This window comes from Mixophyes fleayi, chromosome 1 (genome assembly GCF_038048845.1).
Source record: "Mixophyes fleayi isolate aMixFle1 chromosome 1, aMixFle1.hap1, whole genome shotgun sequence".
In the NCBI taxonomy this organism is placed as follows: domain Eukaryota; kingdom Metazoa; phylum Chordata; class Amphibia; order Anura; family Limnodynastidae; genus Mixophyes; species Mixophyes fleayi.
In genome coordinates this window covers 168,649,384-168,677,065 of record NC_134402.1, presented here as the reverse complement: position 1 = coordinate 168,677,065, position 27,682 = coordinate 168,649,384, and the positions used below count along the sequence as shown (strand labels likewise).

The 27,682-nt window shown below is 40.3% G+C and overlaps 1 long non-coding RNA gene across 1 annotated transcript; it reads left to right on the top strand.

Annotated features, from left to right (window-relative positions):
- On the top strand, window positions 1-25,600 carry LOC142106641 (uncharacterized). Its single transcript, XR_012679752.1, has 3 exons — window positions 1-65; window positions 162-274; window positions 25,482-25,600. It is a non-coding gene; the product is annotated as an uncharacterized LOC142106641 (long non-coding RNA).
- The last annotated feature ends 2,082 nt before the right edge of the window (window positions 25,601-27,682 follow it).

Below are 27,682 nucleotides of genomic sequence, written 5' to 3'. Positions count from 1 at the left end.
GGGCACCTTTGTAGAGATGCAACAAGAGAGACCACAGCATAAAGTTATTACAAGCAGTGTACAAGGTGATCAAATGGAACTTTACTTGGTGTTGGAAAATAACTTAACTTTATTACAGATATAGAAGTAAATGCTAAGCTTTTTTTTTTCTTTTCCCGTAGATACCATCATCATATCGGACAAAAGTTCTGAGGGAGAAAAAAATGTTGGTAGTCATTTGCAGGGTGTGGTAGAGAAGATGGGAAAGCTTGAAGAATATTTTAAAGAATTAAGGGTAAACATCAGTTATGTAAAAAAAAAAAAAAATCAAAAAACTAGAAAAAAACTTCATAGAGATGTTTCAGTTTTTTTTCAGAAGGTTATACCACAAAACAATACCAGGTTAACCATTAAAAAGTCCAATGTTATAGTACTAATATAAATATGTTGAAACATTTTATTTTTCAACTGCTCATTTTTACTGCAGAATTCAACAGTCTTTTGGATTTACAATGTGTTGTTTATTCTGTGTATTTTACAAATATATACATAAACAAGTAAATAAAGGTTTGAATATAAAACATGTTAAATTTACATGTAAAGGATTACAGAATACAGGTACAAGATGCAGTACCATTTACACAGGTGTACTAATATGCAACCGGACATATATAAAATACACATCTATAGGAAACACAAAAACGTGTTATATACAAAAATGTATATAATTATGCAGGCAGACAACTGTAATACACATATTTTGCCTTTTTATTAATGTGTATTGAGTGTGTAATAAAGTGACACATAGCTATAATTAAGGAAGCAGACATAAGCAGTACACATATAAATGAAACATTGTTTTTTTTTATAACTACACTGACAAAGGTTTATAATTAAAATGGCAGACATATGCTGTACTCATTAATGCAATATACACCTGCTATTGCTTTACCGCTAAAGCACTTAATTACCAAATGAGTGTCGTGCGGATACCACACCACATGGGACTGGTACAGGCATCAGAAATTAACATATACACTAGAGATGTGCACCAGCGACTTTTGGTGTCTCGTGTTTTGTGTTTTGGATTCGGATTTCCGCGATGTTTTGGGTTCGGATTTGTTTCGCAAAACACCTGCCGAAAGGTTTTGGTTCGGATTTAAGGTTTTGGATTCGGATTTTTTTTGAAAAAAGCATAAAAAGTTCAAAAATCAAGTTTTTGGGCTTATTTTCACTCCTACGCTATTATTATCCTCAATAACATTCAATAACAAGCATTTCCACTAATTTACCGTGTATTCTGAACACCTCACAATATAGTTATTAGTCTAAAACGTTGCAACGAGGTATCTTTCTGGACTGCGTAGTGGAGTGGTCCCCACAATATAATAAGAAAACCATCAACTGGTCTTAATCGCACCAAAAAATGTACCTGGACTGCGTAGAGGAGTGGGTCACCACAATATAAATTAAAAACCCTGAACTTGTATGATTCGCACCAATAATGTACCTGGACTGCGTAGAGGAGTGGGTCACCACAATATAATAAGAAAACCATCAACTGGTCTTAATCGCACCAATAAATGTATCTGGACTGCGTAGAGGAGTGGGTCACCACAATATATATAATAAGAAAACCATCAACTGGTATGAATCGCACAGAATAATGTACCTGGACTGCGTAGAGGAGTGGGTCACCACAATATAAATTAAAAACCCTGAACTTGTATGATTCGCACCAATAATGTACCTGGACTGCGTAGAGGAGTGGGTCACCACAATATAATAAGAAAACCATCAACTGGTCTTAATCGCACCAATAAATGTATCTGGACTGCGTAGAGGAGTGGGTCACCACAATATAATTTAAAAACCCTGAACTTGTATGATTCACACCAATAAATGTATCTGGACTGCGTAGAGGATTGGGTCACCACAATATAATAAGAAAACCATCAACTGGTCTTAATCGCACCAATAAATGTATCTGGACTGCGTAGAGGAGTGGGTCACCACAATATAATTTAAAAACCCTGAACTTGTATGATTCGCATTCGCACCGAATAATGTACCTGGACTGCGTAGAGGAGTGGGTCACCACAATATAAATTAAAAACCCTGAACATGTATGATTCGCACCAATAATGTACCTGGACTGCGTAGAGGAGTGGGTCACCACAATATATATAATAAGAAAACCATCAACTGGTATGAATTGCACCGAATAATGTACCTGGACTGCGTAGAGGAGTGGGTCACCACAATATAATAAGAAAACCATCAACTGGTCTTAATCGCACCAAAAAATGTACCTGGACTGCGTAGAGGAGTGGGTCACCACAATATATTAAAAACCCTGAACTTGTATGATTCGCACCAATAAATGTATCTGGAATGCGTAGAGGAGTGGGTCACCACAATATAATAAGAAAACCATCAACTGGTCTTAATCGCACCAATAAATGTATCTGGACTGCGTAGAGGAGTGGTCACCCCAATATAATTAATAAAAAACCCTCCACGGTCTGAATTTCCCCCAAAAAAATTCTGGACTCTGTAGTGGGGTGGCCCCGGTACTAAATTTGATACCTGGCCCACAATACCTCCTCCAAGTTCCAAGTGTAGTGTTTATAACATATTAACACTACACTAATTCTAGCACGTCAAACCCTCTTGTTTTAAATAATGACAGGGCATTTAACTTTTGATTAAATTTTTTGAATTTGTTGACATTTTCTTTTACTTTTTGAACATGGCAAATGACTGTTGAATGGTCACATAATGCCAAAAAAATAGTTGCAAGATGAAATTGTCCTTGGGCCCTCCCACCCACCCTTATGTTGTTGAAATAGGACATGCACACTTTAACAAACCAAGCATTTCAGCGACAGGACCTACCAAACAACTGTGGCTGAAATGATTCGTTTGTTTGGGCCCCCACACCAAAATAACAATTCATCTCTCCCTCTACAAACTAAACAGGCTCTACTGAGGAAAGATGTCGTCCTCATCCTCAACCTCTGATTCCTCTCCCCCTACAGTGTGTACTTCCTCCTCCTCACACATTATCAATTCGTCCCCACTGGACTCCACAACCACAGGTCCCTCTGTACTATCTGGAGGGCAGTGCTGTACTTCATTGAGGAATTGATTATTCATTTTTATAAACATAATTTTTTCAACGTTGTGAGAAAGCAACCTCCTTCGCCGCTCACTGACCAGGTTCCCCGCTGCACTAAAAACTCTGTCCAAGTACACACTGGAGGGGGGACAACTCAGGTAAAATAGAGCCAGTTTGTACAAGGGCTTCCAAACTGCCTTTTTTTCCTGCCAGTAACAATATGGACTGTATGACATGTCTATTTGGATGGTGTCAGCAAAATAATCCTCCACCATTTTTTCAATTGTGACAGCATCCAATGCAGCGACAGTAGACATGTCTGCAATGGTTGGCAGGTCCTTAAGTCCGGACCAGATGTTATCAGCATCCCCGCCAGCGGCTCTTTTAGGAAAACTGAGCTTTTTCCTCGCAGCCATAGATGTGGAAGAAAATGAGGGTGGAGCTGTTGGCATGTCACGGTCCTCTTCAGAGGACAATCTCCTGACCAGAAGGCCTTTGCACCACTGTAGACTTGTGTCCGCCGGAAACAGAGACACAACATACGCTTTAAACCGAGGATCGAGCACGGTGGCCAGAATGTATTCCTCTGACTTTAAAAGAGTGACCACCCTCGGATCCTGGCAAAGCGTACGAAGGGCTTCATCCACAAGAGCTACATGTTTTGTTGGATCGCAATGATTTACCAGCTCCTCCCTCACTTTCTCCAGCTGCTTCTGCAACAGCCTGATCAGGGGAATGACCTGACTCAAGCTGGCAGTGTCGGAACTGACTTCTCGTGTGGCAAGTTCAAACGGCTGGAGATCCTTGCACAACACGGAAATCAGTCTCCACTGCGCTTGACTCAGGCGCATCCCCACTCCTTTGCCTATGTCGTAGGTGGCTGTGTAGGCCTGAATGGCCTTTTGCTGCTCCTCCATCCTCTGCAGCATATAGAGCAGGGGTAGGCAACCTGCGGCTCTCCAGGTGTTGTGAAACTACAAATCCCAGCATGCCTTGCCATCTATCTGCTGGTTATCTACTGGCAAAGCATGCTGGGACTTGTAGTTTCACAACACCTGGAGAGCCGCAGGTTGCCTACCCCTGATATAGAGGGTGGACTTCCAGCGCATCACAACCTCTTGTTTGAGGTGATGGCAGGGCAGGTTCATGCTTTTTTGATGTGCCTCTAGTCTGCGGTAGGCACTGGCTGAATGCCGAAAGTGTCCAGCAATTTTGCGCGCCACCGCAAGCATCTCCTGCACACCCCTGTCACTCTTGAGGTAATGCTGCACCACCAAATTAATGGTGTGTGCAAAACATGGGACGTGCTGGAAATTGCCCATATTTAATGCCCGCACAATGTAACTGGCATTGTCTGACACCACAAATCCCCATGAGAGTCAAAGTGGGGTAAGCCACTGGGAGATAATTTCCCTCAGTTTCTCTAATATGTTGTCAACGTTGTGCCTCTTATTAAAGCCTGTAATACACAATGTTGCCTGCCTTTGCACGAGCAGCCATTTTGTAGATGCTGCTACTAATGCAGCTGTTGCTGTTGCTGCGGAAGGCAATGCATCTACCCAGTGGGCTGTCACAGTCATATAGTCCTTCGTTTGCCCAGAACTACTTGTCCACATGTCCGTGGTTAAGTGGACAGTGGGTACAACCGCATTTTTCAGAGCACTGAGGACACTTGATCGTACTTCTCTGTACATTTTTGGTATCGCCTGCCTAGCGAAGTGGAATCTCGACGGGATTTGGTACCGGGGACACAATACCTCCATCAACCCTCTAAATCCCACTGCACTGATGGCGGACACCGGGCGCACATCTAACACCAACATTGCAGTTACAGCCGCAGTTATACGCTTTGCAATAGGGTGACTACTATCGTATTTTGTGGTCATGGCAATCGACTGTTGGACGGTCAATTGTTTTGTGAAAGACTTAGCGGTCTTACGACTTCCCCTCTGGGAAGATGACCGACAAACAGCAGCAACAGCAGCAGTGGCAGTAGTAGGCGTACCGCTGCAGGATTCCTCGGATGAATCCCGTATTGGAGAGGACTCAGTCTGGCTGCTGACTTGGGCTGCAGGACTCAATCTGATGGAGATCGTGGAGGAAGTTGACGAGGAGGGTGTTGCTGGTGTGTATCCAACTGGACCACGGGATTTAGGTGTCCCTGTACCGATGACGGTCCTAGCCCCAGTTCCTGAACTAACCACTGAACTATGAAGGTTATTCAGGTGACGTATAAGGGAGGATGTCCCTAGGTGGGCAAGATCCTTACCCCTGCTTATTTGAGCTTTACATAAGCTACATATGGCCATACATTGGTTGTCTGGATTTGGATAAAAATAACTCCAGACCGAAGAGGTGCATTTTTTGGTCTTCTGACCAGGCATGACGATAGGCTTTTTCATCCCATGGACATCAGCTGTTTCCCCCCCTGGTGCCTCATTTACAATAACCACATCACCATCCTCATCATCAAGTTCCTCCACAGCGCCAGCTACATCATCAATAGCCTCCTCCCGAGCCACCTCTTCCCGTACAGTGATGGGAAGGTCAGGCTTGACATCCACCAACACCCTTGGACTCGCCTTGGGGATTTGTGATAATTTCTCTTTAGAAGGCACAGTTGTTTGCTGTTTTGTTGCTGACAGCATAACTCTCTTCAATTTTTTGTAGGGGGGGAGGAGGGCTAAGATCCTTGGGTGAAGATGGACCACTAGTCATGAACACGGGCCAGGGCCTAAGCCGTTCCTTGCCACTACGTGTCGTAAATGGCATATTGCCAACATTACGTTTCTCCTCAGATGATTTTAAGTTTCTCTTTTTGCTTTTTTTTGAGAACTTGGGCTTTTTGGATTTTACATGCTCTGTACTAGGAGATTGGGCATCGGGCTTGGAAGACGACGTTGATGGCATTTCATCGTCTATGTCATGACTAGTGGCAGCAGCTTCAGCATTAGGAGGAAGTGGGTCTGGATCTTTCCCTACTTTATCCTCCAAATTTTTGGTCTCCATTATATGTAGCACAAGATACTGCAGAATGTGTGAACCTGGTAATATTGCAGACAGTACCAATGGACTTATACTGCAGGATTGGTTTTGCAAATTTTGTTGTAATTAATTTTTTTTTAATTTTTTTTTGTATTTTTTTTTATAACTTTTTTTTATTTTTTTAAACACTTGGGAATAATGGGGAAATAACTATGCCCTTAGAAGCACATGACACAGGACCACTGGACCACTGGACTGAACAGGACACAGCACAGGACCCAGCAGCACAACTGAGCTCAAAATTGACAGAGCACAGCACACAGCACCACTGGACTTTTACTGTTGAATGTGTGAACTTGGTAATATTGCAGTACCAATGGGCTTATACTGCAGGATTGGTTTCGCAAATTTTGTTGTAATGAATTTTTTTTTTCAATTATTTTTTTGTATTTTTTTTTATAACTTTTTTTAAATTTTTTAAACATTTGGGAATAATGGGGAAATAACTATGCCCTTAGAAGCACAGGACACAGGACCACTGGACCACTGGACTGAACAGGACACAGCACATTACCCAGCAGCACCACTGAACTCAAAATTGACATAGCACAGCACACAGCACCACTGAACTTTTACTGTTGAATGTGTGAACTTGGTAATATTGCAGTACCAATGGGCTTATACTGTAGGATTGGTTTTGCAAATTTTGTTGTAATTATATTTTTTTAAAATTATTTTTTTGTATTTTTTTTTATAACTTTTTTTTATTTTTTAAAACACTTGGGAATAATGGGGAAATAACTATGCCCTTAGAAGCACAGAGTACAGGACACAGCACCACTGGACTGAACAGGACACAGCACAGGACCCAGCAGCACCACTGAACTCAAAATTGACAGAGCACAGCACACAGCACCACTGGACTGATACTGCAGGACACAGCACAGCACAGCACAGCACAGCACAGCACAGCACAGCACAGAACTAAACAGCACAGCACAGAACTAAACAGCACAGCACGAGATCTACCAGGACAGAGGACCACCTAACACACCCTCCCTCTACCCTGATCAATGCCCGAGTGAAGATGGCGGCGACTAGCGGGGAATTTATAGGATCCGAGTATCGCGAGATCCGACAGCGGGATTATTACTCACAGCCTCGGTTTCAAGTTTTCATTTGGCGCCAATACCCGGATCTGTCTCGGATCTGACTCGGATCGGAAAGGTTCGGGTGGGCTCGGATTCACAAAATCCGAGTGCGCTCATCTCTAATATACACGCCTCCAAAGGGGGCTCAAGGAACTATCGGCAGTTTCTCGTGGATAAATTGTAAACTTATACACACTACATGATTATTAGGTGGACTGGTCGGAAAATATTAAACAGTATGACCAACCAAATGAGCCAACAATAGACACTTTGGAACGACTTTCAACTATTGTGTCACTATACACACTGACCCAACTTCCAACCGAACGTTCGTACATCGGCTGATTTGACATGTTATTGGATGAAAGAGCTCAAGTGTGTACCTAGCCTAAGACAATAAATGGTAGTTGTTCCAAAGTACCGACCATCCTTTGCTTTAATTGTTCAGCAGAACTATAAATCTCGTTCAGCTATGGAATGACATCCTTCCAATTCTGTTGTGTGTATGCACTCACAATCAGGATCTCCATAGAGTTTATAGAGTCATGAACTTTTCAGCCGATGGTTATGACAGTTAAGGAGTACAGATCTGAGCTAAATCTTTAAAACATGTATAGTGTATACACATGCTTATCGGAACTTTTTTTTGTTCCAGTCATTAGTAAAATTGTTAGAGACTGTAGTGTGTACCCACCCTAACCTTTCCAGTGGAAATTAATCATAAACACTTTGAGCATGCTCAATACAAATCCTTCTCTCCATCCACAGTCAGCTGTGTCTTATCCCAATTATTACCACTTCTATTTACTTATTGCAAACAAGCACTGCTAGATTATAATGGTTACACAGTATTCCAACTTCATTCTTCATGTTTACTCTGGCTGATACATGTGATTGACGTTTCCCTGTCGTTGATTGCATTTCTGAGATGGAACCTCTGGCATTGTTTAACTACCCTTTTAGTTTTTTTTATTTCCTACCTTGATTCAAGCCATCGCATTTCAACAGCAAAAACCACCCTTTTCACAGCTTAAATAGTGGCAGATTTGCAAGAAGCTGTACTAATATTGCTAGCATGATGACTGAAAAGTCATTATTTTTTAAAAGAAATTTAATGAATGGTGTGTCCCCTAAGGTTGGGTTTTTCAGCCAAATATCGGGCCAAAACCCGATAAATGACCGTTTGGCCCAATATCGCATTAGTGTGTATACTTGCGCAAGCAACGACAGTTGTTCCAAAGTACCGATTGTCGTTAGATTTGACTGTTCGGCAGAACTTAAAATCTCGTTCCGCTATAGAAAAAAGTGCCTCCAATCCTGCAATGTGTATGCACTCACAATCAGGGTCTCCAGAGTATTTACAGATTCACAATCTTTTTAGCCGACTGTTATGACATTTGAGAGCACAGATCTGTGGGTAAATCTTTTAAAACATGTACAGTGTGTACACATGAATCGGCATGCTGATCCTGACTTTTTATTTCCAGTCATTAGAACAATCGTTATAGATAACACATTTATTTGAAAATTTCTGCAGGGTGTACTCAGCCTTAGAGAGAGGCCCCACCAACAAAATACTGCTTTATTTAAACTACAGATATTTTTCCTGCACTTGTCAATATTACCTGCACTGTCCGCAATTACTTGTACTCATACTCCCAACAGAGCTATTTAATTGCAATGAGTAAAAGTTGTGGACCATCTATTTGAGCCAATCATTTTTAGTATATCAATGTGACCATATCATCAAATTACTGATTCTGAAGGTAATAGTAAGCCAGTAATCTCCATATAATTGCAAGCTGGTAACCTGAACATCTCTATCAAAACTTGCAAAAAATTACTTAAAAAATAAAATACATTACTTAATTGTCTCTATAAATTGCTCTTCCATTACCTGTTTAAAGTACTTGTTTCCCTATAATAAATCTCCTTAACTATCCAATGAAAGAGTGTACAGTGTGAATGGCTATAGAGAGCTGTTTTCATGTGAAAGGCTTACATGTATTACCTAGATTTGTGGTCACACTGTCAGTGAGAACAAAACCTATCACTATACAGGGGTTATTGGATTCTGGAGAAGGGTTCCGGTTGTTGATTGTCTCAATCAGGTAGGCAAGGACAACTAGTGTGTATCAAACGAACAGATTAAGTAATGATTTCCTGTATCTACACACTAATTACAATGGCATCAGCTGTTTTTAAAAGAATGATTTCCATGGGATTTTGGATTGATTTTTTCACCAATTAGCTGTACCACTAAGATGCCCAAATGCTATCATGACATGATGGTTTTATGCCCAAATGCTATCATGACATGACAGTCATGTAGGAGAAAATGTCAACAGAATGAGATAACTGTGCGACAAACAAAGGAGTTGTGTTCTTGACTTGGGGCAGTCAAACAGTGAGACTGAACTTACGGTTATTGTCTGACCTGGGACATAGCAGAGATGATTTACTACAACCGAGTGCAGTGTAAAAAAATGAGTCTTTTGACACCTTGTGACTGCTTATTCATTTCTTGCATGTGGATTTGTTAGCAGGTAATGTGAATAAAGCTTTGGCTACTTTGTGATTTAAGCTCCTTTGTGAGCTCTACCGGTTTGCAACCCATTTGCTCTTGGTGCAAAATCATGTCTGAGCACTGGTTACTTGTGTTCCTAGAGTTCTCCTCCCTCATCTTTCCCATCATTTAACTACTTATTTTTTTCTTTGTGTAATTAAACAACTCAAAGGACCTGCAAAATATGTGTCCATGAAAATTAGGTTTTCTAACATCATGCCCCTATTTTTGCGCAAATGCACGTGTATTCAACATGAGGACATGTGAAGTGCAGAGGTTTGCTACTACTGATGGCTGAAAATGGCCTATTTGGGATGTTCTCAGTTATATGTCTCATATTTTTTAGCATTTTACAGGCACTATGGAGTTGTCTGTAATAAATAGAAATATTTTGCCTCTTCTAAATGTGCTGAAATTCCTCATTCATCAAGCAGCGTGAAATGCTTATTATGGGTAAAATTGCTCTGCGCAAGCTCAGAAACATAGGTCAGACAACGCAGCAACTTCCCATTCCTTTTTTGAGCACAAAGGACCGTTATTACCGCCTACACTGTCATAGGCAGAATGGGGAGAGGACTGGTTGTATGAACGTAGTCATTGTACAGTAAGGGCACAGACAGCAGCGTCCGATTCAAGCTTTGGGCATCTCTAAAGTAGTTGTTTTATTTCTGTCATATCACTTGCACCAGCTACAAGACAGGTGTAAGTGCAGAGTGATAGTGATGACAGATGTGTATGCATGCTATAAGATGTGTTTGCAATTAGGAGCAACTGTAAAAATGCATTTTATGTACAGTAGACATTAATAACATCATGATAAATAATACTTTTTTTTAACTGTTTTTCCATTGATGACTATATAATTCTCCTGCAGAGTATTGTCAGTCAGTGCATTCCTTGAGATCTGCTCCTAGAATATGGGGTGCATATGCCCAAATTACATGTGCTTAAAAAAAAAACCAAAAAACAATTTGCTTTTGTTTTGCATGTCTTGATGAATCAGGCCCTTTATGTGTATATATACCAATGTAAATAAAACACTTGAATACATACTGGCAGGCCCTGTTCTTACTCTTTTAATGATTTAATTAAGGAAGAAACATATAAAAGTTGTAATTAAATAAGGCAATCCAGCAATCATAATAGTGGGCAGGACGTATATGTGACGTTTTTACTGTATTCACCACATACATTTCCAACTGAGTCTTTGAGCCTAAGTCATTAAGGAATGTATCTGCTGATTTTGTGTGTATCGTCCGCAAACTCACTCTAACCATGCTCAGAACCATACGATATGCAACAGAATGCAGCCATGTCCAAGTCATCTTCGAGCGCAAACGACACTTACTACAGCCTACAATTTAGGGGAGTGAACGGGTTGGGTACTATATATAACGATGCAGGAAATTCCAACACTACTTTCCCTAGACCGATGACCTCTTCGCCGACTCACTGGAAAGACAGGCAGCTTGAAGCGCAGACTTCAGTAAATTGAGACAGCTGAAGAAGCAGGCAGTGACCGATGACGTCAGATTGAAGGGACACACTGTCATCCGAGCTCTTAAGGTAGTAATTTAAGGAGGAGCCGCCTGTACAAGCTTCTTTACTAAACCATGTACAGACATTCTACAGGCGGCACCTAGTCTTTCCAGTGAGTCGGTGAAGAGGTCATCGGTGTAATCCTGCCGGTGTAAGTAATGTCGGAATTTCCTGCATCGTAAAAGTGAGTACCACCAGAGTGAACAGGGTAGGGAAGGGAAGATTTACGAAGACAATGTATAGTAAGGGCGTTCCTGTCCAAGTCAAACTCGGGTGCACACACAGAAGTACAATTTTCTACAGTAACAAAAAACATTTTTTTTAAATGTCCATGTATCCAATTATAAATGACTATAATATTGACATGTAACATTAATTGAATATATGTTTTTTCTATGCATTTTTGCGGGGTATTACATTTCACATAGGTATTGTACGTGTCCTGCTGTGTCTGGTGTAGTAGAGCAGAGTAGAGCTACACCTGCAGTCATCCCCACACATATCTTGAGATCCGTTCCTTGTTGACTTGTTGAGTATGCAGAGCCCATTTACATGAAGTTTGAAAAAAACGTATGCTGCGTTCAGTATGAGTGCCTTCATGACTCAGGCCTTTTGGTTTAACATGTGGTCAAGCACAGTGTTTTTACAGGGCTCTTACCAAAAGTGGAATGAGGGCATACAGTTATGTTTGCTATCAGTGGACTAATAGGTGGATTTATACACGGTGGACCAATGCAATGTGTGTCTGCATATTCCCAGGATACTAAATTAAACGTGGAGTAAATTTACTAAAGGGAAGTTTATTTGGAAATTTCCAAATTGCCACATATTCGGTCCAGTTTTGAGTTCTAACCTGGATTTATCAACCTGCAGATTTCAGCACAAAAACTGAAAACCACATCAGATGCTTGTGACGATTTGAAAACCCCTAAATCACTTGTGATGCTGGCAAAACGGCATCATGATGGAGACCGCACCTGATTGGCTGCCTGATTATCATGTAAACAAGCAAACTGGAGTTTAACTCATTTGGCGATTAGTCATTGCAAAAATATAGCTAAAATATGCTAAAATCACATAGTTTTGCTCTTTTTTTGTTCCTATATTGTTATTAACCTCAATAACACTAATTTCCAGTCATTTGCAGTCAATTTTGACCACCTCACAGGTCACAATATTATTTTCTTTCAATTTCGGACAAAGATTGTAGCGAGCTGACTGGATGCTAAGCGACAGAGCAATGACACAAATACACGGCAGTTCCTAGCACATCTAGGAAACATAGCCACCCAGTAGTGGCAGAAAAGAAAAGTGGTGCAAGATGGAATTGTCCTTGGAATCTCCCACCCACCCTTATGTTAGATATTGAAAAATATATGTAGAGTTTAACAAAGCAATCACTCCAGCAACAAGGAGTGCCACTTTTGTGGCTGAAGTGCTTGGTTTGTTTGGGCTCCCACAAAACAAGCTACCAATAGCTTAACTGCCTTAAGCCCAACAGTGCTGTGAATGAACCCTACATTATTAAAATATGTCTGATCGTGCTGCATCTTTAATCTCCTTATCCTCTCTGTATATTTCCCTCTCATCCCTGAAGAACTGCCAAACTTATGTAGACGCAGGAATGGATATTACAACTGGAGTGGCATTACATCTGCTTCAGACAGACTGTGACATGGAACATGTAGGCTGCATGGAATATGTCATTTTGGAATACACTGCATTGAACAGAGATTTAAACTAATATATAGATGCAGTTGAGGAGGCCGTACTTAAATTAAAACGTGACCCACCCTATGAGATCCCGGATTAAAGAGAGCTTGTCCACGAGAGATACACTGCGCTACAGAAGAATAATACAGAGGAGGCCCTGTGGCAGGATGATAAATATGTCCAGTTTAAAGAACAGCTAAGAGACCTGGGAAAACAAATGAGTGTGTCAACGGCCCCTGCAGACAAAGATTTAGAATATGAAGACGAGGACATCACCATCACCCAGAGCACTCCTATAACACAGTTGGAGATGGTGAACCCAGTGAAAAACAAAAATGTGGTAAAAAAATATGAGAGAGAAGCAATTGAAAGGATGATTGAAAACAAACTTCACCACTTATAAAACATGTAGGTAACATTGGCATGCAGTGGTAGCTGAAAGGAAAGGTGGTGCAATTTTCCTTGGGAATATAATCTTAAAAAGAAGATGCATAATTTAACAAACCAAGCAATTTAGTGAAAAGGAGTGCCACTTTTTTGGTTAAAGTGCTTGGTTTGTTTGGGCCACAAAACAAGCTAACAATGGGCTCAAGGTAGCTAAGGTAACAGTGCTGTCAATGAACTCTCCAGTAGCATGATGTTGTCATCATCTTTAGCCTCATCCTCACTCTCATCAGTGTGTACATTATCTTATCACAATATTAATTCATCCCCGCAAGAAACCACCATTACAGAAGTCTTTGTAACATAAATGTCAAAAACAAAAATGTAAAAAAAAGCTTCTACTTTTTTAAAGAAAAAAAAACACATCTTTAATAAAGGTGAAACTTTACTGTAGAAAAACATAAAATTGCCAACATGTCATTCTACCCAAATATTAATAAGTATTCTAGCATCAGCTAGCTTCCTTCTCTCAGCTAGATTACAGCACCTGCAATCTACACTGTCATCATCCTCACCCTCATCCAACACATATGTATGGCCCAAATATATGGGACTCTTTTTGTTTAGAGTAGGACCACCCTATTAGCAAAAGCACCGTGGAGTGGTGGGTGGCTTCAACATACATTTGCAAATGTGTGCAACTAAGACTTTTGCATTTTTATCTACAGTAGAAATAGCAGATCTGTTGCTGGCTATAGCAGTGTGCTGGGGGTATTTGTTTGTGTTTGTTCCTTTTAGGATAACCCCACCCTTTCATGCACCTGATATAGCCTATAAATTGATTTGAGCAACTTACATTTTCTTTATTTGTCTGAGAGGCATGTTGATGTCAGTAGCTGAGGGGGAGTGCTGACATTGGATTGCTCTTTGGAGTCTTCTGGGGTACCTCTTTGGTAAGTTAGCTCTCAATTTAAAAACACATATGTATGGCCCAAATATATGGGACTCTCATTGTTTAGAGTAGGACCACCCTATTAGCAAAATCACCGTGGAGTGGTGGGTGGCTTCAACATACACTTGAAAAATTTGTGCAACTAAGACTTTTGCATTTTTATCTACAGTAGAAATAGCAGATCTGTTGCTGGCTATAGCAGTGTGCTGGGTGTATTTGTCTGTGTTTGTTCATCATCCTCACCCTCATCAGTGTGTACATCATCATCACACAATACTAATTAATCCCTGTTGGAATCCACCATTACAGAAGTCTCTGTACTTTGATCTAAATGCCAGTAAAGGCCTTCCTTGTGGAATTTGTAGTTCATTTTACGACAGAGCTATCACGATTTTAGGCAATTATTTTAGACTAGACCAAATGTAAAAATGTTCTGCTGAATTATCTGCTTCATCATTGGTCTATTAAAAAAGCTTATTTTTTCCTAGCAGCAGTAGCCTGAGAAACTGAAGTAGGGGATGCTGTCGTGTCAGGTACAATTTCAGCTGTCAACTTGCTCACCAGGAGCTCATTGCATCTCTAGTGATCTGGGACAGTGGGAAATAAATAGAAGACATAGCTCTTAAACCTAGGACCAAGGCATAGTCGCCAAAATGTAGTGATCAGATTTTCAGAAATTGATAACTCTTCGATCCTGGCGAAGCGATTAAAGTACTTCATCTACAAGTGCAACATACTTAGCGTAATTTCTTTGTTTCATCTCCTCCTTTAATTTTTCAAGGTGCTTTTCCCAAAGTCTAATTAAGGGAATCACTTTTCTCAAGCTAGCCGTGTCTGATCTCAAATCACAGGTGACTACTTTGAATCGTTTCAGCACCTTCCACAACACGGAAAGTATTTTCCACTGTGCTGGACTAAAATACATTCCCCCTCCTTTCCCAATGTCATGGCTTGTGGAGTAAACGTGGATGACTTTCCGCTGTTCCTCCATCCTCACTAGCATATAAAGTGTGGAATTTTACCTTGTTACAACCTCTTCTTTCATTTGGTGGTAGGGCAAAATAAATTGTTCTTGCAGCTGCTGCAATTTCCAACATGATGTTGCAGAGTGTCGAAAATGTCCGAAATTTTTCGGGCCACAGGCATCATCTCCTGCACGTCCCTGTCATTTTTCAGAAAGCTCTGTACCACCAAATAGAATTTGTGAACAAAACAGGGAATGTGATGTATTTCACCCAGCTGTAATGCTCTCACAATATTGGTGGCGTTATCATAAATGACCTATCCTTTGGAGAGTCCAAACGGGATAGGACATGTTGCAATGACATGCCTCAGAATAATCTGGTGTTGTTGGGTACATGCTGCTGCTGTTCCTGGTGCTGAAGGCAATTCACCAACCCAGTGTGCTGTCACAGTCATAAAATCTTTAGTGTGTCCAGATCCGCTTGTCCACATATCTTTGGTTATGTGTACAGTGGGAAGAATGGCATTTTGTAGCCCAATAAATACATTTTATGAAACCTTCTGGTAGAGGTAAGGAATAGCTTTTCTAGTAAAATGGTGTCGTGGTGGAATTTGGTAATGGGGACAGAAGACCTCAAGTAACTGTCTAAAACCAGCTGCATTCATTATGGATATTGGACGCAGATCTAATACTAGCATAGTCGCCATTGTGTCTGTGATCCGCTTTGCAACTGGGTGACAGCTTTCATACTTGCTTCCTCTTGGAAAGGATTGTTTAACCCTCAATTGTTGTAATCTACTAGTAGTCTTCTTCTTGGGGGTAAATGTATGAAGCTCCGGGTTCTTCAACACCCGCGAGTTCGGCGTCTTCAGCACTTAAATTTAAAGCGGCGCTGCCTTGTAAAGGGAAGTTTCCCTTTACAAGGCAGCGCCGCTTTAAATTTAAGCGCTGAAGACGCCGAACTCGCAGGTGCTGAAGAACCCGGAGCTTCATACATTTACCCCCTGGTCTACTTTTGGGTTCAAGATCCACCCCCAGCGGGACTAACGCTCAAGAATTCTTCTGAGTAAACCTGGATAGGGGAGAAGTCATCTAGCATTAGCAACTTGGATGCAGGACTAACTCCGATCATTAGTGAACGTGTTGTCGATTTGGCTTTACAAACGCTACAAATGGCTAGACAACTGTTGTCAGGATTGGATAAAATTGAGTAAAAATAATTCCACACATAAGAACATATGTTTTTGGTCTCATGCCCAGGCATGACAATGGCCTTAGTAGCGCAGTCATCTGCTACAGAAATATCCCACTATTACCAGCAATTACATAAAAGTACAGATACTTCTGTAATGGTGGATTCTAGTGGGTATGAATTAATATTGTGTGAGAATGATGAGGAGGAGTATGATTACAGTATGGATTGCAGGTGCTGGGATCTAGCTGAGAGAAGGGAGCTAGCTAATGCTGTTTGCTTGTTAATATTTTGGGTAGAATGGCATGTTGGCAATTGTATGTTTTTTTACAGTAAACTTTCACCTTTATTAGAGAAGTTTTTTTCCTTTTAAAAGGTACAAGCTTTTTTTTTACATTTTTATTTCTCTGACTTAAAACCACTATACACTTGAAAATAGGCTTTAGCACATGACGTAGAGGGATTAGTATCATCATGACTGAGACTGAAGAATGACAAGAACAATGTGACTGAAGACTGGAGAGTGACAAGAACAATGTGACTGGATACTGGAGAGTAACAAAGACACTGCCACCCCTTCTGTTTCTGTATGAGCTATGGCACAGTAGAATGTCACCGGAGACTTTGAAGAACACTGACAGCCCTGTTATTACAATTTCTGTTTCAGCTCTGTTCCTTGCCACCTCTCCTATTTGTGGGTGAGCTATGGCACAGTAGAATGTTACTGCAGATTTTTAACAACACTGCCAGGACTATTATTGGAATTTCTGTTTCACCACTAAACACTGCTTCCTCTCCTGTTTGTGGGTGAGCTATGGCACAGTAGAATGTCACTGCAGACATTTAACAACACTTCCAGCCCTATTATTGGAATTTATGTTTCAAAACTATACACTCCCACCTCTCCTGTTTCACTTTCTAGGTGATCTTTGGCACAGTAGAATGTCACTGGAGACTTTTGACAACACTGTCAGCCTTATTATTAGACTTTCTGTTTCAGCACTCAACCCTGCCACCTCTCCTGTTTCTGGGTGAGCTATGGCACCGTAGAATGTGACTGGAGCCTTTGAAGAACACTACCAGCCCTATAATTTGCCTTTCAGCACTGAAAACTGCCACCTCTCCTGTTTCTGTGTGAGCTATAACTCTGTAGAATGTCACTGGAGACTTTGAAGAACGCTGCCACTCCTCTTTCTGTTCAAGCTATAACGCTGCCAACTGCACTGGAGACTGCCAACAACCCTACTACCCTTTTTGTGTCTCTCTGTGAAATGACGCAGAATCTCGTGAAGGGCGGTATTTATAGAATCCAAAACTCGCGAGATCCGACAACACAACAATGACATTTTGCTTTGTTTTCAGTTCCGAGGGCTATGTTCGGGTGGGCTCAGTTTTCTGAAAACCGAGCCCGAGCATCTCTAATTTTTATTAAGGACCACAATTTTTTTTTTTATATTGAAAGGGCTGTATTATTAATGTTTTTCATTACAGAACATTATTATTTGTTCTTTTCATGTACATAGTATTAAAGATAAAATATAGGTTAAGTCAAACAATCTGAATTGCTTATAAATTGCGATTGCAATTTGATGAGACTGGCTATTGCATGTCACCGCTAATGTGGTTGCGTGTAATTGCTTTGTAGCTGCAAGATGTAGCCTTATCACTTTTTGTATTAATATCACTGTTCTATCATATTCCCATAGATACTAATTTTTGCAATAGGAATTGCTAATGACAAGACTTCTATTCATCAAAAGAGGTCTTAGGACAATGAGAATTGCTCTAATTGAATTTGGTATTTACAAAAAAACAAACATCTCAAGGCTGTACTAACATCATTTACTGAATGTTTGTCCAGATTCGACATTACCTTGGGATGTTAAACATTATTTGCCTCTCACTATCCTATATACAACATTACATTTATTAGTACACAATTCTCATTGTCAGCGTCTGTGCTAAATTCAGTAACTCTAAAGTCAACATTGTAAAAATGACCATTGAACCTGTATACTTGAAATTGATGTCAGCATTAATATAATTTATAACCCTATCTCAAGTGAATAAATTGTACTACACTGACCGTTGGAAGTTAGAGTACCCTAGAAAAGCTCTTGTGCTAGCTAACATTGCGTATGCTGGTTTTGGTGATATATTTTGTACTGTTAACCTTTCCCTTTTTCCTGCATCTGAGTATTATTGTAAAATATGTTTGTTTTAAATATGTGATCTCCTTGGATCTTAATAAATAGTTTTTGAGCTTTTGAACCACAGTGATCGAATTGAACAATCACTTATTTACATCTATAATAGTTGGCACCAGGACCAGTGTGCATGCTGGCGCTTATCATTCTACAAGTACCAGAATGCAAGAACAGTCATGGGCTTCCACAAGTGCATCCACTACATATTTCCCTGGTACCCACCAGCCAGGGTTACTGGGAGGGGCAAAGTGCCATTCATTTTGATGGTTTTTAAAAGTCACCTTAAATTGGCAAAAAAATTAGCCAAGCCTATACTTTATGTTTCTTTCATTTCTTTACATTACTTTCTATTGCGCACTTCAACAATTTGTGCTGAAGAGCTAAAACCTAAGAGTTCTTATCATCCAAGGGCCTGATGCAGAGCTGAACTTGGGAATAATTTATGGCCCAAAATTGTGCCTATATGCGGCAGGTTTACAGCAGGTGTACTTACAACCACATATAAAGAACCATGTCGTAAGCACAATAAACTGTTGTAAACATTAATTGTAATAGAGAAAAATGCATTGTTTTTTAAATAGAAACGCACAATCCTTTAATATAGACATGATCAATAAAGAAAACACCCAGCATGGTCAGAGGTGAAACCGCAATCAGCCAATCAGAAGTGGTTAGCTAGTGCTGGCGATATTTATCACCATCAGCATGTATTTGAACCAGGAGCTAGGTAGGTACAAATAATACGGCTGTATATCTGTGTACAGGTCTGCATTGGCTCGCAATTCTGGGACCATGCCGTTACTGTTCTCAGCTTTAGTTAATACGCCCTTTTAGGAGGGCTTCATCCTTCTGCATGTACTGTATGTGAAAAACACACAGTGGTACAGTGAAAGGCAGAGTGAAAAGCTTTTACCCTACACTGTGCTTGCCTTTTGTATTTAACACCCAGGGTCTTAAGATATTGTTTAACATCACAAGTAAATAACATGGTGGTTGCATTTATAGCAGAAAACTACAAATTCCCAACATAGAAAATAACAGTTTACAGAGTATATAAATGTAAGTATTGATCCTGTTCAATGCTTCAGTGATTGTGGCAGAGCTGTTGGACATGGCTGAATAAATCTCAGCACACTACTTTTTATTTTAATAAAGGGGCTGCTTGAAATAATTTTTTTCAATTTTCCCAAATGGTGGAAAGCTGTAGGTGCTATGGTAATAACTTGACTCATCACGGTCCATTATGGTGCCAGGATGTACAGTACAAAGTCACAGCCACTATTTTGTAGCATTGAGGAATGAGGGGATAGATGGCAAACACAAATTTTAGCATTGACGCTAAGTGAAGCAGGAGAACCCACATATTGTAAGTGTTTTGGCATTTCTGATTTCCCAAAAATCTATACAGACTTATACAAATATGTGCTTCTGCGTTTCTCAGTTTTCTTAGCACTGTCCAAAATTTGTACTAACCACATTCACTGAAGCGTATGGTTATTAAATTCCCTTAAACTATATTACGCAAATTCACAATATAAGAAATGTTTGATTAATAAAATTGTATATGTCTGAGCCTAATTAATCTCCATTTAGTATTCTATTCATGTTTATAGGTTCTAAGCCTTCTCTGTATCAATCTGCAGAATTTGCTGGTGCTATATAAATAAATATTGATGATTATTGATATACACCAATCAATCACAACATTAAAACCACCTGATTATATTGTGAAGGTCCCTCTCATGTTACCAAAACACCACTGACCTGTCGAGGCATGAAAGGTGTCCTGTTGTATCTAGCACCAAGATGTTAGCAGCAGATCCTAAAAGTCCTATAAGTTGCGAGGTAGTGCCTCCATGACTCTGACTTGTTTTTACAGTACATCCCACAAATGCTTGAGATCTGGGGAATGTGGAGGCCAAGTCAACACCTTGAACTCTTTGTCATGTTCCTCAAACCATTCCTGAACAATTTTTGCATTATCCTGTTTGAAAGAGGCCACTGCCATCAGAGAATACCATTATCTTGAAGGGGTGTACCTGGTCTGTAACAATGTAACAATGTTTAGGTAGTTGGCATGTTTAAAAGTAGCATTCACATGATGCCAGGACCCAAAGTTTTAAAAAAGAACATTGCCCAGAGCAACACACTGCCTCTGCCAGCTTGTTATCTTCCCATAGTGCATCCTGGTGCCATCTCTTCCCCAGATAAATGATACACACGCACCCATCCATCCACATGATGCAAAAGAAAACGTGATTTATCAGACTAGGTCACCTTCTTCCATTACTCCTTGGTCCAGTTCTGGTGCTCACGTGACCATTGCGAGCACTTTCGGCGGTGGACAGGGGTCAGCATGGGCACTTTGACTGGTCTGCTGCTACGCAGTCCCATATGCAGCAAGTGTGTTCTGACACCTTTCTATCATAGCCAGCGTTATCTTTTTTAGCAATTTGCGCTACAGTAGGTTTTCTGTGGGAATTAGAGATGCTCACTGACCCCCGTGTTTTGGTTTTGGTTTTGGTTTTGGATCTGGATTATCTTCGTGTTTTGGTTTTGCAAAATCGCCCTTGCGTGTTTTGGTTTTGTTTGGTTTTGTTTTGCAATTTTTTTAAAAATCAATGTTTTTGTGCATAAAATAACCTAATTTAGTGCTCCACCTGTTTCTTGGATAAGTAAAGCTAATAAATTAGGAAGAAAACAGTTTAATCCCTGGTAGGCCGTCCTTAATTCTCCACACAAACCTGGTTGTCTTCCTCTTCATCTTTGCCTATTGGCAATGCAGCCATCGTCTTTGGGTGTATATTACACCCACCACTTTTAGTTGAATAGAAAAAAAGCAGCCTGCATAGACTGTGGAATTAGAAAGTAAAAATAAATGGACCACGGTAGTCTGGTTGCTATCTATGCCCACCCCGCCCTCCACTTGTAGTTGAATAGAAAAAAAGCAGCCTGCATAGACTGTAGAATTAGAAAGTAAAAATAATTGGACCACAGTACTTTGGTGGCTATCTATGCCCCCCCTGCCCTCCACTTGTAGTTGAATAGAAAAAAAGCAGCCTGCATAGACTGTGGAATTAGAAAGTAAAAATAAATGGACCAAGGTAGTTTGGTATCTGTCTGCATCAGACCCCCTCTCCACTAGGAGTAAAATAGTAAACTATTCAGCCGTTATAGAGTCTAGAATATAAATAGAAATTGAGAAAGGCAATTTGGTATCTGTCTGCATCATAATCATCAACATCATCATTAGTGCGCTCGTCACCTACACAAATCTCCCCCTCATCCTCTTCTAAATCAAAAGTGGCATCCTCAATTATCACCGACTACACTCGGGCTGTTAAGGCACACATCAGCAGAACTGCTGAAAGGAACCTTCTTTATGGGTACACTAACAGAATGCTCACGATTAGACATCCCACTGTTGGATGGACTCTCCCCAGGGATTGGTGTCATTTGTGATTCAGAGCAAACATTATCCTCTAATGCCTTATTGTTATCTTGCAGCTCGGCTTTGACGCGTGACAGTAGTTGTGCAGCACTTGTAGGCTAGGTAACATTTTTAGAACTGCCACTAATACACAAATGTGAAGGCCTCATTCTCTCTTTGCCACTGCGTGTATAGAATGGCATGTTTGGAATTTTTTTTTTTAATCGGCACTTAACTTTTCCTCAGTTACACTCCTTTTGCACTTCAACACGGTAAATGTTTTTTTGGTGTGTGTTTTTTTGACTGCTTTCAAAAGACTGTGTAGTTTGACATCGCCTTTCCCAGATGACGTACTGAGAACACTACCATCAGGACTGCTGACAGAACCTGGTTGCTGATTCTGCTCATATGTGGACTGCTTAGAATCCATTATGAGCCCAACGCACTTGTAATGCTACAAATTGTTTTAGATACTGCTGACAAATATGACTTTTGACAGCCACAAAAATTAATGCAAAATAATGGGGGACACCCCAAAAGCACTTGAGAGTGCTAACAATTATTTTTAAGATTGCTGACAAACAGGACTTTTGACAGCCAGAAATATTAATGCAAAAGAATGGGGGACACCCAAAAAGCACTTGAGAGTGCTAAAAATTAGTTTTAAGATTGCTGACAAACAGGACTTTTGACAGCCAGAAATATTAATGCAAAAGAATGGGGGACACCCCAAAAGCACTTGGGAGTGCTGAATATTGAAATAAAAGACTCCTCTATCCTCCTCTCTTCTCTATCAATTTTTATCAGAATTGGAATCAAAATTGTATTCTCTGTCCCTGCTCTAATCAGCCTGTGACTACACCCTGCTCTCTTCCTCTGTCAAATGGTGATGGATTGCTGTGGAGGCAGGTATTTATAATTTTCAAGTATCGCGAGAGCCGAGCCCCGAGATCCGACGACGCTCGGCTCGTTTCTCGGATAGGCAAAGTTCGGGTGGGTTCGGTTCTCGGGGAACCGAGCCCGCCCATCTCTAGTGGGAATGGACCAGACGGGCTAACGTTCGCTTCCCAATGAGTCAATGAGTCTTAGGCGCCCAAAACCCTGTCGCCGGTTCACTGGTTGTCCTTCCTGTGACCACTTTTGGTAGGTACTAACCACTGCATACCAGGAACACCCAACAAGGCCTGCCATTTTGGAGATGCACTGACCCAGTCTAGACATCCCAATTTGGCCCTTGTCAAAGTCGCTCAGATCCTTACGCTTAATCATTTTTCCTGCTTCCAACACATCAACTTCAGGAACTGATTATTCTCTTGTTGCCTAATATTTCCCACCTTGACATATGCCACTGTAACGAGATAATCAATGTTCATCATCATCATCATCATCTATTTATATAGCGCCACTAATTCCGCAGCGCTGTACAGAGAACTCATACACATCAGTCCCTGCCCCATTGGAGTTTACAGTCTAAATTCCCTAATATAGACACATATACTCACACACAGACAGAGAGGGAGACAAACAGACAGAGACTAGGGTCAATTTTGATAGCAGCCAATTAACCTACCAGTATGTTTTTTGGAGTGTGGGAGGAAACCGGAGCACCCAGAGGAAACCCACGCACACACAGGGAGAACATACAAACTCCACACAGATAAGGCCATGTTCGGGAATTGAGCTCATGACCCCAGCGCTGTGAGGCAGAAGTGCTAACCACTAGGCCACTGTGCTGCCCAATTTTATTCACTTCACCTGTCAGTGGTTTTAATTTGTGGCTGACCAGTGTATATGTTCAACTCTTTGGTTACTGTTCTACTGTTTTTTTTGTTGGTATACTGGGTGTCGGTATCCCAAGCATCGGGATACCGTACCCAACCCTTCTATAATAGGTTTCCCTTATTTGAGAACTAAAAATAAGTACAAGGTGGATTGTATGTGTTAAGTAAAATCTAGGAAACATAGGAGTCACAGATTTTTATTTAAAAAATATGTTGATAGATGCACTAGACAAGGTTACTTACATAACATCAAGATTATTCATTGGGGGGATTTTGGTCTAGACATATTATGGGGCTCATTTACAGTTTCTTTTTTGAGTAAGATACACATTACCGTTCTGCTCCTGTGCATCAAAAATGTGTTTGCTTACATTCATATATACATTTTTGTGTATCGTTGGCTTGCTCCTTCTTACGACTGGACAAGCAGAACAGGGAAGCGGCAGAGAAGCATAGATTGAAAACACTAAGGACATGTTCCCATAATTGCAATACAATTAGATATAAAGGCAAGCACAGATATGGTTTTAGGACATGTATCTCTTGCAGGTGCTGGAGAGCGGAGGTTTGTCTCTTGCAGGTGCTGGAGAGCTGATGCAATGATATGCCATGATGATCATAACTGGTCATCATTACACTGAATCTGCCCGCCTCTGTTTGATTAATTACACTTAATAGTGTATATAATAATAATAGCATTATAATATATAATAATATATAATAAGTTGCAGCCATCTTTTTGCATTACTTACTTGACATTACCATTTGGGCTAAATTAGCCCAAATGTAAGGCCCTTAGGTAAGAAAATTCCCATTGAATTTTCAACTGTTACATGTAACGTTCCATAAACCAATAATATTTTTATACATTTGCTCAAAAAACAATAGAGACTTGATAGAGTACTAGGGCATATACTGTCTGTAAAAAATAATGCTCAAATTATGGAATCTATCATAAGCTAGACTTACCACTGTAATATGTATTGTGAAATTATAAAAATATAGATTTCTACATTTATTATTGACAGGTTAGCAACAAAAACATTTATAACTTTGTAAGATGCAAATATATACCAATATGGTTCTGATGTATTTCATTTATGTAAAATGTAATGTGTCAAAATAAAATAAAACATGAAATGACAACAGACGGGGTGTACCGGAATACCCCAAAACAAATTGGGTACACATAGATACAAACCTACAATAATGGTGTTTGTAGAATGATTTGTTGTGTATGTATCCATCTATATGCAATCACTTTGTCGCGAATGCTGTACTTTTACAGTTTGGGCAAAATGGCACCAAGAACTTGTTGTTAGTAAAATATAAAATACCAATATTCCTAAAACACAAGTGTCTCTTATTGTGATTAGTATGTCTTTAGTGACTATAATGTACTTTGCCATTCTTGTCACACAGACAGGATGTCATATTATTAATTTAATAGTATTTAAAAAACTAAAAACACATACTGTACATACACGCATACAGAATTCATGTATTATGTTTCACAGAATAAACCTCGGAGGAGGAGGTGGCCCCAGCCCTGTCAGTGGAGAAGAAGCCATGCCTGGCTCCAGAGAAGGCTGATAATGTGGGGGGATCTCCTTATAGTTGTGGGGAGTGACAAGGACCCCCCCATCAAGGTGAATATTCTATATTTTGTATCATACTGAGTAAATACAAGTCAGATGTGGCTCTGTTTTTGCATTTCATGGCAAACTGTTGGCCGATCTATATGAGTAACTTCAATGAATAACTTCACAGAGTATCTAGCATTTTATATTTTCAGCACAGTCATTTCTAAATGATGTAACTCTATAGAAATAATAAACCCAAGTGCAGCATTTGTTTCCAAATCAAAGTTATCCACAAACTGTTCATTGAAACACTTCGCAAATAAAAGCATTCTGCAAGATACATGATAATTGCAAATAAACTCAGGTAAACATTAGTAGGTCAAAAATGGAAAATTATTGTAATCCTTATGTAATCAATATACCATACTTGCCTACTTTTGGCAAGTTGTATCCGGGAGAGGGGTGTGTCTAGAGGGCAGGAGGGGCGGGGTGCGTCCTAATGCGTCATTTTGCCCCCCTCCCCAAAAATGCTTTTTTTTTCGCTGGGGCGGGGCCAAATTAGACGATTCACCGAGAATCGCGGCATTTTAGCCCCGTAATTGCGGGATGCGGCAGACTTGCCTTCTCTCCCGGGAGTCCGTGAGACCGACCCGAATTTCGGGAGTCTCCCGGACATTCCGGGAGAGTTGGCAAGTATGCCATACACAATGCAAGCTGTGTGAGTCAGTTGCATTAGAGAGAAATCTTTGAGACATGCTTTTGCTGCGACCACACTGTATTTATAAATTCACATTTTACTAGTGTGGGATGAAAACAGTTAGTTCATTCTGCTCTATGGTGTAGTTGGGGTGAGACCTGGAACACTCATGGACAAATTCCATCCATTGAAACATGTAAAATTTCAGCCAAATGCAGAATGAGGCGATATTTTTTTCACTCATTTTTATGCAGAAGTTTTGGGAACAACCTTTGCTATGACTGCCTCCCTGAATATAGACGTGCTCAGACCTGTGTCTGTTTCATAAATGGGTACAAAATGTACAATGTTAACTTAGTCACAAAGTTAAGACTGAGTATTAAATCACATCAGTCCACTAGCAATCATAAAAAAGTTCACCTTGTAAATTTTGTATCCATTATTTAGGTGGGAAAGCAACCCCTCATATAATACAAATCATTAATTATAAGTGTAACACCCCCTTGTGTATTAAGCGTTGTGAGGGTATATATATATATTGAACCACGCAGATGCTTCTCACCTTGGTACTTGGTTTTCAGTGCCTCCACCCGAATCTCTGCTTTCTCTTCTGGGGGGTGTTCAAAAGATACACCAGGGGAGATTCGGGAAACCCCCTGCCCAGTATTAACACTCTGTGACAAAATGTGTGCTGCAAAAGCCAGCCAGGCACATTTATTTAAATGGAAATCCTAAATGCAGCTTTGTAATTTTATAGAAAAATATACTTTGGTATAATTTGAAATAATAGTGCAAACAATACAATACAGTAATATATAACAATATAACCATTAACTGTCACAGCTTTATACACATGAAAAAATATATCAGATATCTTACTTGCTCCCGATACTGTGAATATCTTGCAGGGTGAATTTATATATTTTCCCTTATAGCCCTACAATGTACTGCCAAACACACACAGCAGTATTCAAACACACCACACAAATAGAGCAGTGCACTGCAAGTTGGGGCCCTTCTGTATGTATGCAGCATGGCATGGAAACATCATGTGTCCAGTTTGCAGATTTTGGAGGTCTTTAAATCACTTGCAGTGAGGTACAGCAGTCACAGTATGCAGACCCTCCTCTAGCAACAACTGTAAAATCCTTTCTAATTTGTATCCTGGGACTTGTAGTTCCACAAGTGCTGATTAGACACACACTTGGTGCATATTTACCTGCCCACCCATCTATCCCTAACTCTTCAGCCCTTGTGGCCAGATATAGTCCAAACCCCACTTGAACAACAACAGATAGATAAAAATAACCAGTAACTTATCTGCACCAGTGTGTCACAGGTCTGAACTTGATTATCTCCAAAATGGCTGACTTGTAAAATGTCCTTCTTCAGAGATGCATGCAAACCTCCTCCTACAGCTTCAAACTGTGGCTTCCAG